The sequence below is a fragment of the Podarcis melisellensis genome (assembly GCF_964234715.1).
Source record: "Podarcis melisellensis genome assembly, chromosome: 7".
Lineage (NCBI taxonomy): Eukaryota > Metazoa > Chordata > Lepidosauria > Squamata > Lacertidae > Podarcis > Podarcis melisellensis.
Genome location: NC_138539.1, coordinates 38,806,887 through 38,819,329, shown reverse-complemented (window position 1 = coordinate 38,819,329; position 12,443 = coordinate 38,806,887).

Genomic DNA, 12,443 nt, shown 5'->3' with positions numbered 1-12,443 from the left:
TACAGGATTGCTGCCTTATTCTCTTGATAAATGGACTCCACTGTTTCTAGATAACATGAAGACGGGTCACGTGCATTCCCAATCAGCAGAAATATATCACTAATTAAGGTGGAATCTGCAGGATTAAGAGAGAGTCATGTTGGGAGAGGTAAAACATAGCTAACTTTATTTTCCTTGTTGCAACCTCTAACTTCTCTAGTGCCACCTACTGGCCCTTGTGTTTTTACATCTAAAGCCACAACATCAATCAACCCTGCAGAGTCCCAGGCAGGAGTGCCAACTTGAATAAAATATTGTGGGGGCCCAGGTAAGCCTCTCCCCACATAATCGATCACATGACACAATGCACACATACCATTTGAATGGGAATGCCCATCAACTTTGTGAGGGCCCGGCCACCACAAATATTTTACTATGGGGCCCAAAGCCTCCATGGCACTCCTGTGGCCCCAGGGAGGGGCAGAAACACAAACCTTCTCCCTTGTGTAGGGGACCAGTATGCAATGAATGCTTGTTTTACTTTGCTACAGAATTCACTAACCTCCCTCCTCTCATTTAGTGTGTATGTGTAATCTATCCCTTTCTTCAAAATTCAAACTATTTGGAGCAGATTCAGAGGCAACTAAACCAAACAAGCTCATTTACATTACACAAAATTCTACAATCTTACACCAACTTATCTGAAAGTAATCCCCTTTGCACTCAAGGACAGGTACCTCTAATAAGTTGTGTGCAGTGTCGTGCTGTTTGGGGATTTTGCAGACAGCTAATTGAACACAAGTTTATATGACTCTGGAGGCAAATTCACACAGGCAAGCAGTTTCCACACTATTCCTACCAACTGTCCCAAGTACAGTGATTTGTGGAGGCATGTTTTATATGAAATATTCCTTCACACAGACATCCCTGCTTTGATTTCTAGGACTGCTGTGATGAGGTTGCCCATTTGTGCATCACCAGAGGAAAAAATGGTTATTTTAGTTTTTAGGTACAGGTGTAAATTTAAAAACAATTAGTAGGGTTTTCTATTTAAACAATGCAATACAGCTGTGGACACACTATACATTTAAAGCATTTCCCCCAAAGAACCTTGGGAACTGTAGTCTGTAAGTACTGGCACATTTTTTTTCCTAGAAAAAAAAAGCACTGCATATAGTAATTGTCAATCTATATTACATCCCTTGATGGCTAGATCTGTGAGGGCACCTCAAGGCAGCAGGGTGTAACTATAATAAATAGCTTAGGATATGTGTGTTTAATTGGGGCTAATTACAAATCAACAGTTAACCCCTAAGGTGTCCTAACAGTGTGTATCTTGTAATTAGCAGTTTTTCTTCTTATTATTTCATTGCAAATTAAAATAATATACCCATAAGACATTTGTGGATGCATGCTAATTTTTTATGTTGTAGCTTTCAGGATGCTGTAATGTAAGCTAAATCACAGCATTAAAAGAGATGTAGCTATTATTTTTAAGTAAAGTCATGTAAATGCCCATGCATTTGCTCCCTATTTATGTGCAAGTAAAATCAGAAAGACCTACATTTCTATAAGGAGATCTGACTACTAGTATTGCTAGGCAAAGAAATGTTAGGACTGATTCTTGCACCATAGTCTACCCGGAGCAAGTTTGTGTGTATAATATGCAACCAATGAGACAAAGTTCTGGGCTCCTTATTCAGTCTTTTATGTAAGTGAAAAATTGAAGGAGGAGGAGGAGGAGGAGGGGGAGGGGGAGGAGAAGAAATTATGCAATTTGTACAGAGTTTGCCTTTGTGAACTACTAGACACACCCTTGTAACTTGTGATCATTATTTATAGCTAGCAGCAAACATAGAAACATAGGTTCTGAGATTCTACATGCATGACCAGAAATCACTAGGTCGTGTTTTCCATAAAATACCAGAATGTTACTCTTGATTTTAGCCTAATATCACAATGCCAACTCTCTTTAATCAAGTTATGTTACTTTCATGCTCGGATTTGTACTTTCTGTTCAGCAGCCAACTGCTCCTCATGTAGCAATGCATGTATTATTGTTGTCAGGGACTGGAAGGAAACTGATGAATGTGCACCAAGAAAGGGGGCTGAAGTCTGACTCAAGAGAGGGGGAAATGGTTTGTGGGGACTTGTACCAGCCAGGAGGCAAAAATCAGAGGCAGAAAAGCTTCCGAGCTGGAGGAAGAGGAGGAAGAGGCAGGCAGTCAAGTGAAGGGCCACCTTCTCCTGCTCCACTGTCTCCCAAACCCAGGAGAGAATCAAAGCAGGAAGAGCAGAAGCAGCAGCTTCCACACTCTTTGAACATACCTGCTGTTTGAAGGTTGTCCAGTCCAAACCATAATTTGGAATCTAGACAAGTAGAAAAACTAACCCCAATTCCAATGTAGTCATACCATTTGTGCAAGGACTTCAGCACGTACAATATGGAACTTTCCTTCCCTCTGATTTGCCCAATCTTTCCCAAATCCATTCAGAGTATTCTCCTAACCTACAGCATATTTGGGGAGGGGGCATGAGGAGTGGGAGGGCAAGTTCTGTCGCACAAACACAATGCCACTGCTGAATACAACCCTTCAGCTACATATTCTGTAATGCCTGACCAGTATGTGTGTGAAGGGAGGAGGGAATATAGGAACATTGCACTTGGCTAAATATAGCCTCTATTTGCCAGATTAATGTTGCTTTTACTTTTGACATAGCGTAGGTGTGTTTATTAGCTTTTATGCGTTCTGGGAAGTCCAATGGAATTAACACCAGCAGCAGACTGTTCAGACAGGCTAATGTGACAGGGCCCTCAGCAAAGAAGATATCAGCGCAATGGAAGCTGTTCCACATCTGGCATTTGCTAGCTGAACTGAGACTAGGTGCACAAATGGAGAGACCCACACAGTAGAGGCCACTCAATTGCATCTCCCCAGTGGTTTAGTCTTTCATCCTGTTTCAAGCCAAAGTTCCCCTTTAGTGCTGGATTCCATTTGCACACAGTGGCAAAAAGTTGTTTGTATGGCTTTGCATTCTACCAACCCCTCTCACACCATGGGCAGCCTAATCCAACGAAACCCCACTCTGCCAAAAGAAGCTGTAGCTCCTTTTAATGCTTAGCATATGCATTGCTTCAGCCCGTGAGATGGTTCAGTTCAGGCGCTTAAACCTGTATGTTTGTTGATATGCTCTGTAACATAACAGAGCTGGAAAGTGCGGGGTCTTGCAGTGCAGTATTAAGCCATAATAATAAAAGGAACACGTTTGCCCTGAGTTGGGGTGGGGGGTGCCACACAATTGATTCCCTCCCTCGTAAAACATACAGTATTAATTTGGGGTAAAGTGTGCATAAAAATGCATGTATTCGTGAAATCATCATACAGAAGTACATAATATGAGAGAAAAATGGTTTGAAAAAATGTGGAGAATAGGCAAAATCGCATTAAAAATGTGTATATATTCGGGGGGGGGGGAATGCGCTAAGGTGCCAATGAATTTTCATGGACATGAATTTACAAACTGATGTGACTATGTGGAGAACCAGACTTAAGACTGGACACATGAGTAATTAAGAGAAACCAAAGTTGGCATGTTCTCCCATCGCTAGATGTAGATCAGGTCAGTTTACATTGAAATTTGCAATTGTCATTTCTCTAATTTCCACATCCTGCTGTTTCCTAGAATTCCCTACCACCCCATTGCTGCCTCATTACTACTTTTGGATAGTTCTCAGATGGACCTCTGGCTTTTATTAAGCCCTGTGCTAAGTAATCATAAACCCTCAAGCAGATGTGAAACTCCAAAATCTCTACCCAGTAGTTCAAGGTTCCCCAACAGCTACTTCAGCTTGCAGTGAATGAGTGTGCAATGCAATTTCATGGCAAATCAGACTTAGTCCATATGTATTCATTTACTTATATGAACATTCAGAGGCGTAGCATGGGAGGGGGGGCTGGAGGGACAATTGCCCTGGGTGCAGTTTAAGGGGAGGGTGTGGGGCGTCGTGAGCTGGAGGGTGCCTGAGAAGGACGCAACAGCTCATGGTGCCCTGTGAGTCCAGCACTATTTTTGCAAGTCTTGCAAAGTGATACTGGGCTTGCAGGGCACTGTGCACCCCTCAAAGCTGGCTGGCCAGTGTGCAGGTGTTGCTCTGGCAGTGCACCCCAACCCCATGGCGGGCTGAGTGCGCATACCCCAGACACAGGCAGGAAATGCTCCACCACTGTGAGCATCTTCAATCCCACTCTCCTAGTGTCCATGGCACTCAATGCAGCTCTTGCCAGAAGGGTGCAAATGAGGACAGGGCAGTGCTCTTGTACCCTTCTGCCCTTTCCCCATTATAAAACAAAACAAAAACACTTTCCTCTCCCTTTGGAAACAACAGGAAGGAATAAATTTACACCAGATCCCAGGCTGGTAAAAATTCCTCCTCAGGATTGCACAGGCATTGGCTCCTTCAGATCCAAGCCTTCTTGTGGCCTCTTTTCATCCTGCCAGTGTCAGAGCTCTGTTTTCTGTAGGGTCAGGGCTGCAGAAATTGCCTCAAGGAGTTTAAAACCTGACATGAGCTTCCTCTCTCCATGGTCAGAGCTTTCTTTCCAATCTTGGAAAAGACCTGATGTATCATGAAACCTTCCGATAAAATCATAGCTGAAAATACAAGAAATACCACAATAAAAATGCATAAAATACAAGGGGGGGGGGAGATTTGGTGTCCCGAGAGAGCCCCTCCCCCACTCCTCCCCAACCTGTCCTTTATCTTGCCCAACCAAAGGTGTCAACCCTAGAGGAGGACATCTGCTTCTGATCTTAGGAAGCGGACAAGATGGTATGGGAGCAGAACTCTTGGGTCTAAACTATTAAACACAGATTCCTCTCTTGGATCTCCCTTCTACCTAGATCTCTTTCTTAGGGGTTCCTCTTGCATAGCTTTAAACCCTATCTTTAGTTGTTATTTTTTTACTGGTTTTAGCTGTTCTTATTGTATGTTTGTAAAAGAGAATTCATAAATCAAATGAAAAAGGAATTAAGGGCTAGAAGTTATTATATACAAAGCGCCTTTAACTTTTACAGTGTACAGTACTATTAGTCAAGCTGACAGTGTTCATTGGGCCTTGTACCCCAGTAACTACATAGGAATGCAACCTTAGCCTCAGATTTTGAGTTGTAGGGTTTTTTTTTATAACCACCTGATAGACAACGCTGCAGCTGAGCATATTTTGTATAGAAAGGCTCACTGGACCGTGACATTTAGGGTCAAATATGTGGCATCTTGATCTATTTATTTTATGAGTTGCAGTGATGTGATCAGTGCTTTCATTCCATGCATTCAAGGCAAACAAATACTGTGTGTAAAATGGTTTGCATCTTACAGATGGCTTGCTGAGTTATCTAACACTTGCAATTTCGAATTTGGCACTCAGAATAAAACACCAGAAAGCTTACAGAAGCGTGTCGGAATTATGACATTTCCACCTTTGAAGGGCAATTGGGTTCTTGCAGAGGAATCTATGGGGTAGCAGAAGAGTTGTTTCCAAGGAAATAATCTAATTTAGGTTACAACATGCATGTGGATCTTTTACAGCAGTTTCCCTTCTTGCTTCAACCCCAGGGGATTCCTTGGTTAAAAGGTTTGTTTCCCTCATTTCTCACTTTTGTTGCTTGTATGGTACTGGAAAGGAAAGAGGCAGTGGGAAGGGGAAACAGCTTCTATGTTTTGATCTGCAGGAAGCGTGAAAAGAGCGCACTGTCCACATTGGAAGGTTACAGCGGGGGCACTTTGACAGGAGGGGGCTTCCATTGTTACAGTCCCACTTGCTCTGTGAATTAACACCATCCTTGTGGCAAAGTTAAACAGCGGCTTGATTTACACCAGCTGACAGTGTAGCAAATATTCAGAGGTTTCTATATTGCTGTTTTCCTGGTTCTAAGTTGAGGTTTTGGTTTTTTAAAAAATGCTTCAATGATATAATGTGTTTTAAACTGTACACCACTTTGATACTTTTGAAATATTGAGTGGCATAAATGTGCTTTAAAATAAAATAAAATAATAAAAATAAATCAGCCATTAGCAGATCACAGATTAAAGGGGTCAGAAGAAACCCCTGCCCTAAGACCTTGTAGAGCTGCTATTTGTCAGAGAAAACTTACTAGGTAAGGTGGACCTACTGCCTGCTTCAGTTAAGCAACTTCCTATGTTCACTGATAAAACAGATCCTGGTGAGGTCATATAAATCAAAGAGCTAGTAATAAGACAGAGCTCACACTAGCCACCTGCAACAAATCAAAGTCTTTCTTCCAGCTGTCTCAAGATTATCTTTGGCTGCCTTAAACGAAACTTGGAATGATACGTGTTCACAAAAACAAACTCTTCTGTCATCAGCATCCTTTGCAATGGTGACAGAACCTGTCCTATTCTCTAATTATGCAAAGGCTAGACAAATTCTATGCAAATTAAAAAGTAAATCCACCGGGTTCAATAGTCCTGCAGCAAACCACAATGAAGTCAATGGGACTCATTTATGCGTAGTCATTATTCAATTATGCTGTGGATTTTTTACAGCTCCATTTATAAATACAGTTGCACAATTTTGAATAGAGGTGGTGGTATATTTCTGTTTAGATCTGAGTTGTTCTTGTTTTTAAGATTCAGCCATACTTAAGGGGCAGGAGGGAGCATTTGTCATTTATACATGAAAGTTTATTCAGGAAGACATCCTTGGCATAAACTATCAATAGAAAAATGAAATACAAGAGATTCCTTTCTCCCCAGTGCATGCCACACATTAATGCCACAACACTTAAGGGCTGATTCCTACATTGTGTGAAATAGACCTCCAGATAAAATGCTATCTGCAGGAGGCGCTCATCTGCAGAGTGCACAGTTAAGTTGGGTATATAAGGCAATGACAGAGCAAGAAGGCGGAAGATGAAAACATGGATACCAGAAATTGGGGAGTAATGTTGCCAGGTCCAGGCCCTGAAAAGGCTCCTGTAAAATGAAAGTCAGACTGAATTCTCATGTGTGACTTCCCTGGTAATTTCAGCACTTTGAAAAGAAAATTGTACACGGTCACAGTCTCTTCTTTATAGACGTTATAGAAGTCCCTTCAAGGTCTTGGCCTAGCAACCAAGCAATGGAGGCACAGAGACATTGAGTAGGCTTCACATCTCATCACTGAAAATTAGTATACTCCACCTCTGCAATTGGACACCAAACATAATTTTTTCTCATCATTCATATAGAGTAGAAATACTTTGCAAAACAGTAACTGATTCTCAGGAACATAGGGAGCTGCATCTTGCCATGTCAGACTATTTGTCAGTCCAGATCAGCATTATCTTCTGTGACTAGAAACAGCTCTTTGGTGACATGGGCAAAGGTATTTTACATCATTTTCTACTTGACGCTTTTTACCTGGGATCAAACCTGGGATGTTATGAAGGCTCTATCTCTGAACCCTCCCTGGTTCATCGTGCAGACGATATGCAGCTCTGTAATTTAAGTGTCAGGGCTATTTAGCTACACTTGACAGGCATATTAAGCGACAATCCTATTTAGGCTGTCAAATTAATGTAAACTAAGGCACACAATATCTTCTGTGATTCTGCTGGCTGCTGTTTCCAGATCTAGATCTGCAGAAACTGGAAATGTCAGTGGCTCAGCTGTACAAGATTTAGATGGAAAACATACACTTGAGTACCGACTGAAAAGGTCAGAACCTTGAAACAATGTTTCCCCAAAGCCTAATTTTGATGCCATTGAATAATTGCAAGAGGAAAACCCTTGCTACTTAGAAATATATGCTACTATATGAACATAGGTCTAACCTTATCTGATCATAGCACTACCAGTTGTGCTACTTACACCTAGCTTTTTACATTTGATTAATGTCACTACAAATAAATCTCTCCCAAAGAAGTGCCTTGCAAAATGAAGTAGGAATACCGGTATGTCTTCTATTCAGAAACAGCTCAGTGACATAGCATCTCTGCATTCTCTCTATTGTCTTGTTTATGTTCAAGTATTTTCATTGCTCAATGCCTCTGGGAAGCAAATAGCAAGTTAGTCTTCTTAATTCATTTTTGAGATGCTGCTGAATAGAGTGAAAAGAAGCCAGTCATTGTTAAGGAAACCACAGCTAAAGGAAGGAGAAAGAGAAATGGGCAGCCATAGACTGGCAGCTAGGAAGAATGGGACAATTAAGTGGGGCTTATGTTGGGCTGGCATGTGAGCAGATATGTGCAAATGACAAACCTGGAAGTGGCTACTTACGACAGAGCCTGTTCACATTGTGTAGTCTTCATACAACAAAATGAATCCACTATACCAGCCTTCCCCAATCTGGATCCTTCCAGAAGCTGCTGAATCAAACAACCTGGGCCCAAAGTACCTTAAGGATGATCTGATCCCATGCTCCATCTTGATCATTGAGATCCTCTGATGGGGAATTAGGGTAGTTCAACATACTCCTGATTTTTTGTTGGCCTTTGCAAGGGACCAAGTCTTTAGTACCAGGCAGGGAAACCTGGTTTGGATTCCCAGTGGATAAGTTAAGTCCTAGAAAGAGCTGAGTGGTTGTTCTTGGCTAGAACACTGACAGCCATTCTAGGTGGGAAAAGTCTACCTCTGAGACCTTGTGTCATGAACTGGCAGGATGATGGGGAGAAGGAAGAAGGTTGGAGTCAGGACTGGGACACACTGGGGAAGCAGAGGATAGAGAACAAAGTACTCACAGGGCGACGGAGGTTGGCGAGGGATTGGTGGTCAGTGCACAGAAACCAGAGCAGCAGGACACATCACCAGAGAGGGCCCTGTCCCCATGAACACAGCAGACTCTGAGGCATTGGGAGCAGCAGACGGGGCACTCCAGGAGGCTGAGGCATGCAAAGGCCCACAGCCCAGTTCCCTAGCTGGCCAGGTGGGGCTTGCTAGCTCTGGAAGAACGTGTGTTCTTCTTCAGCTGGAGTAGGCTTGAAGCAGGTGAGGGTCACATGTCTCACCAAGCCCAGATGCTGCAATCAGCATGGAAGGTATAAAAGCTAAAGCAGAACTGAGAGTCTGTGTCTGCTCAGAGATCCATGTTCCTGGCCCTTAGGGTACTGTGCTTTGGGTGTGACTCTGAACTGTATCCTGACTGCTTCAGACTTGGTCTGCAACTCTACATGGATTGACCCTGGACTGTGTTTCTGGACCCTTGGATTTTGGATTTTAGACTTGGCATACTGACTTGCTGCAAGGTAGGCCAGGGTTTCAGGACACTTGGTTTCAAACGAATGCTGCTTAAAAGCTGCTCTGAAAATAGTGTGTGTTTTAAATTAAGTTTTGTTAAAACCTCAAAGAGTGCAATTAAATAAATGTACAGTACAGGGCTTCCATTCTGGGCTCCTGCACACATTGGTGGAGTGTACATAAGCCCGCCTCATTACGCCTGTCCCTGGTTTGCCCTTTTCCTGGTCCAAAAGGATCTGCATCAGCGGTCATGCACCAATTGGATGCATGCAAAATGGTTGCCCCCTGTAGTGCCTCCTCATACTTTGAACCTCTGGGTAGGGACTGGGTCTTCACAGAAATATACCTTTGTGACTGTTAAACATAAAAGGTAGTACAAATAATTAATTATTGACCTCTGCTGTGTGAATATGATGGGGGGTGTTAATTATTGCACCCATTATATTAGCAGTGTCACCCAGCACCCATCTTCAGTGAGGCTGTCTGTAACAACTATACAGTGGTACCTCAGGTTACATACGCTTCAGGTTACAGACTCCGCTAACCCAGAAATAGGGCTTCAGGTTAAGAACTTTGCTTCAGGATGAGAACAGAAATTGTGCTCTTACGGAGCAGCAGCAGCAGGAGGCCCCATTATCTAAAGTGGTGCTTCAGGTTAAGAACAGTTTCAGGTTAAGAACAGACCTCTGGAATGAATTAAGTACTTAACCCGAGGTACCACTGTATTGTGAAAGTAACTGTCCAGGTTTGATTTACATTAACCAAAGGGAAGCAATGCTAGTTTTCATTCTCTGGTTGTATTTTGCTCCCGTTGTAAATGCATACCACCCTGGAATATTCTTTGATTGGAAATCATTGTTGCTCAGTAATACGTCAGCACATTTCAATTTACCAAGACCATGATCAAGTGCAGCCAAACTCACTCGTCCCCCCCCAACTGTGAAGCAATTTATTTAAGGCCTCCTTGAAGGCTCTTTCAGTGGACCTCACACAAAGGCTTTCCAGCACATTTATTCTTGAGAGGTTGAGTCAGTCACAAGGAAGTTTCACAATCCAATTTCTCCTTCCTTAAAGTAACCCATCAAAAAGGGCAAAAGTTCACACAACCCGCTACTGTGACCTAGCACTTGAGGCAGGATGTGCAAACAGCCAATGCAATGGTGACAGACTTGCTGCCTATGTTGCCCAGTGTAGAAAAAAGCTTATTCACAGCATTACCTTATTAACTGTCATTTCAGAAGCAATCGGTGAGACTACATAGAGGGGAGAAGAGCTTCAGAGCACAGTTTTATTTAGTATTGCCTCTCTGTTGGCAATGTTTAAAATTTAAAAAGTTGGATAAACATTTATACTTCCTCTTTAATGCAATATGCTGAAAGGACAAGTTGTCAACAGCTTTGACTATAACTATAAAACATAATTTGTTCATGGTTTTTATATTATTAAGGACAGACTTGCGTGCTCAAGTCTGGACTTTCACAATAAGAGGAAAGTGAGATAATGAATTTAAAAGAATGCATTAGGACTCTGTTAGATGCCAGAAAGAATATGCTAATACACCCATTTCATCCTTTCCTTTAAATAAACAAAGGGATTCCTTTGTGATGTCATAAAATATTCCCTGTGGGATTTGCACAATGTTTGTAGATACTGTGCTACTGAAATAGAAGCTCATAAACAAGCATTTGATTTATGTCATTCCTTTGGAAATTTAATAATATTTTTTCCCCCTTGGAATGGAATTTTGGCATATTTTACATTATGTTTATTATTATTAAACACATCCCACAGGAAAACATTATTGGCCGTGAAAGCTTGCAATTCATCGCAGATACTTTCTGCATGCAAGAGTGCCCTCTAGATACGACACAATATTGCCATATGCAAAAACATGTCTAGAGCATGAGACTAAACTAAAAGGTATCAATTTCAAGAGTTACTGAAAACCGATATACATAATGGGTTGCATCCATTGGCAGTGGGTGGCCATTTAATCTGGTGAGTTGGAGGCAGGCCCTATCACACAATCTGTCTGTCTCTCTGTGTGTGTCTTTCTTTCCTGACACACACTTTTTCTATCCTCCCTAGTGCTAGCACACACTCATGTGCACGTGTGCACACACACAAACACACATGGGAGGAGAAGTGACAGTGAGTTGGCAGTAAACCACACTGTTCAAGTTGGAATTAACTCTTTACTAGCAAGAACACAATCAAGCAATAGGGGAATGTGCCTGCACAAAGCCAATATTTTCATGCCTCTTCTGGTTCTGGGAGACAAGGGGAGGGGAGCCTGTCACAGTAGGAGGGGGAGATGCCCAGCCTGGCTCATCTCTGCCTCTTGGCCTTCCTCATCTCACTCTCCTGCTTCAGCTTCTGCCTCTGATTCTAGACTACAGTGGTACCTTGGGTTAAGAACTTAATTCGTTCTGGAGGTCCGTTCTTAACCTGAAACTGCTCTTAACCTGAGACACCACTTTAGCTAATGGGGCTTCCAGCTGCCGCCACACGATTTCTGTTCTCATCCTGAAGCAAAGTTCTTAACCTGAGGTACTATTTCTGGGTTAGCAAAGTCTGTAACCTGAAGCGTCTGTAACCCGAGGTACCGCTGTACTCTCTGCCACAGCCTCTGCCTGCTTACTAAACCCTGCTACCTCTTCAGCTTCCAACACCTCCTTCTCCTAGTCATTGTTGGAGATTCATTCCCCATGCCTGCAGTTATGGGATTGTTGTCTATCACATGACGGTGTATGTTTTCATTCCACAGTGTGCGAAGTGACGGAGACAGGATGTTTCTGTTACAGTGTTCCATGAAGTGGGACTATTGTCCTTTGTTCCTTTCTCTCTTTGGTGTCTGATGAGAAAGAGGGAGGAGCTAAGTCAGAAAGCACTGAGTGTATTATATGTAAATAAACGTAGATTAGCCAAAATGCTGTGATATTGGTTCTGTTACGCAAACCGTGGAGACTCTGCGTATCCCTAAGTGTGCCAATGTCTGTTGTCATCAGTAGCTGTGATGTTCAGGCAGAAGAAAGCTTTTGAAGCTCCCGAAAGATTGACCAGGAGGGAGAGAACATGCCAGTTGGGCATGTGTCTCTACCAGGGTCCTACACGACAGGAGGACGCTCCTAACTGTCGTCCTCCTCTTCTCCCTCTGACAGCTCAACATCAGCCTAGAATCAATCCCCTGGCTCTTCCCTCGGTAGTTCCCTAGCTGGTTCCACCCACC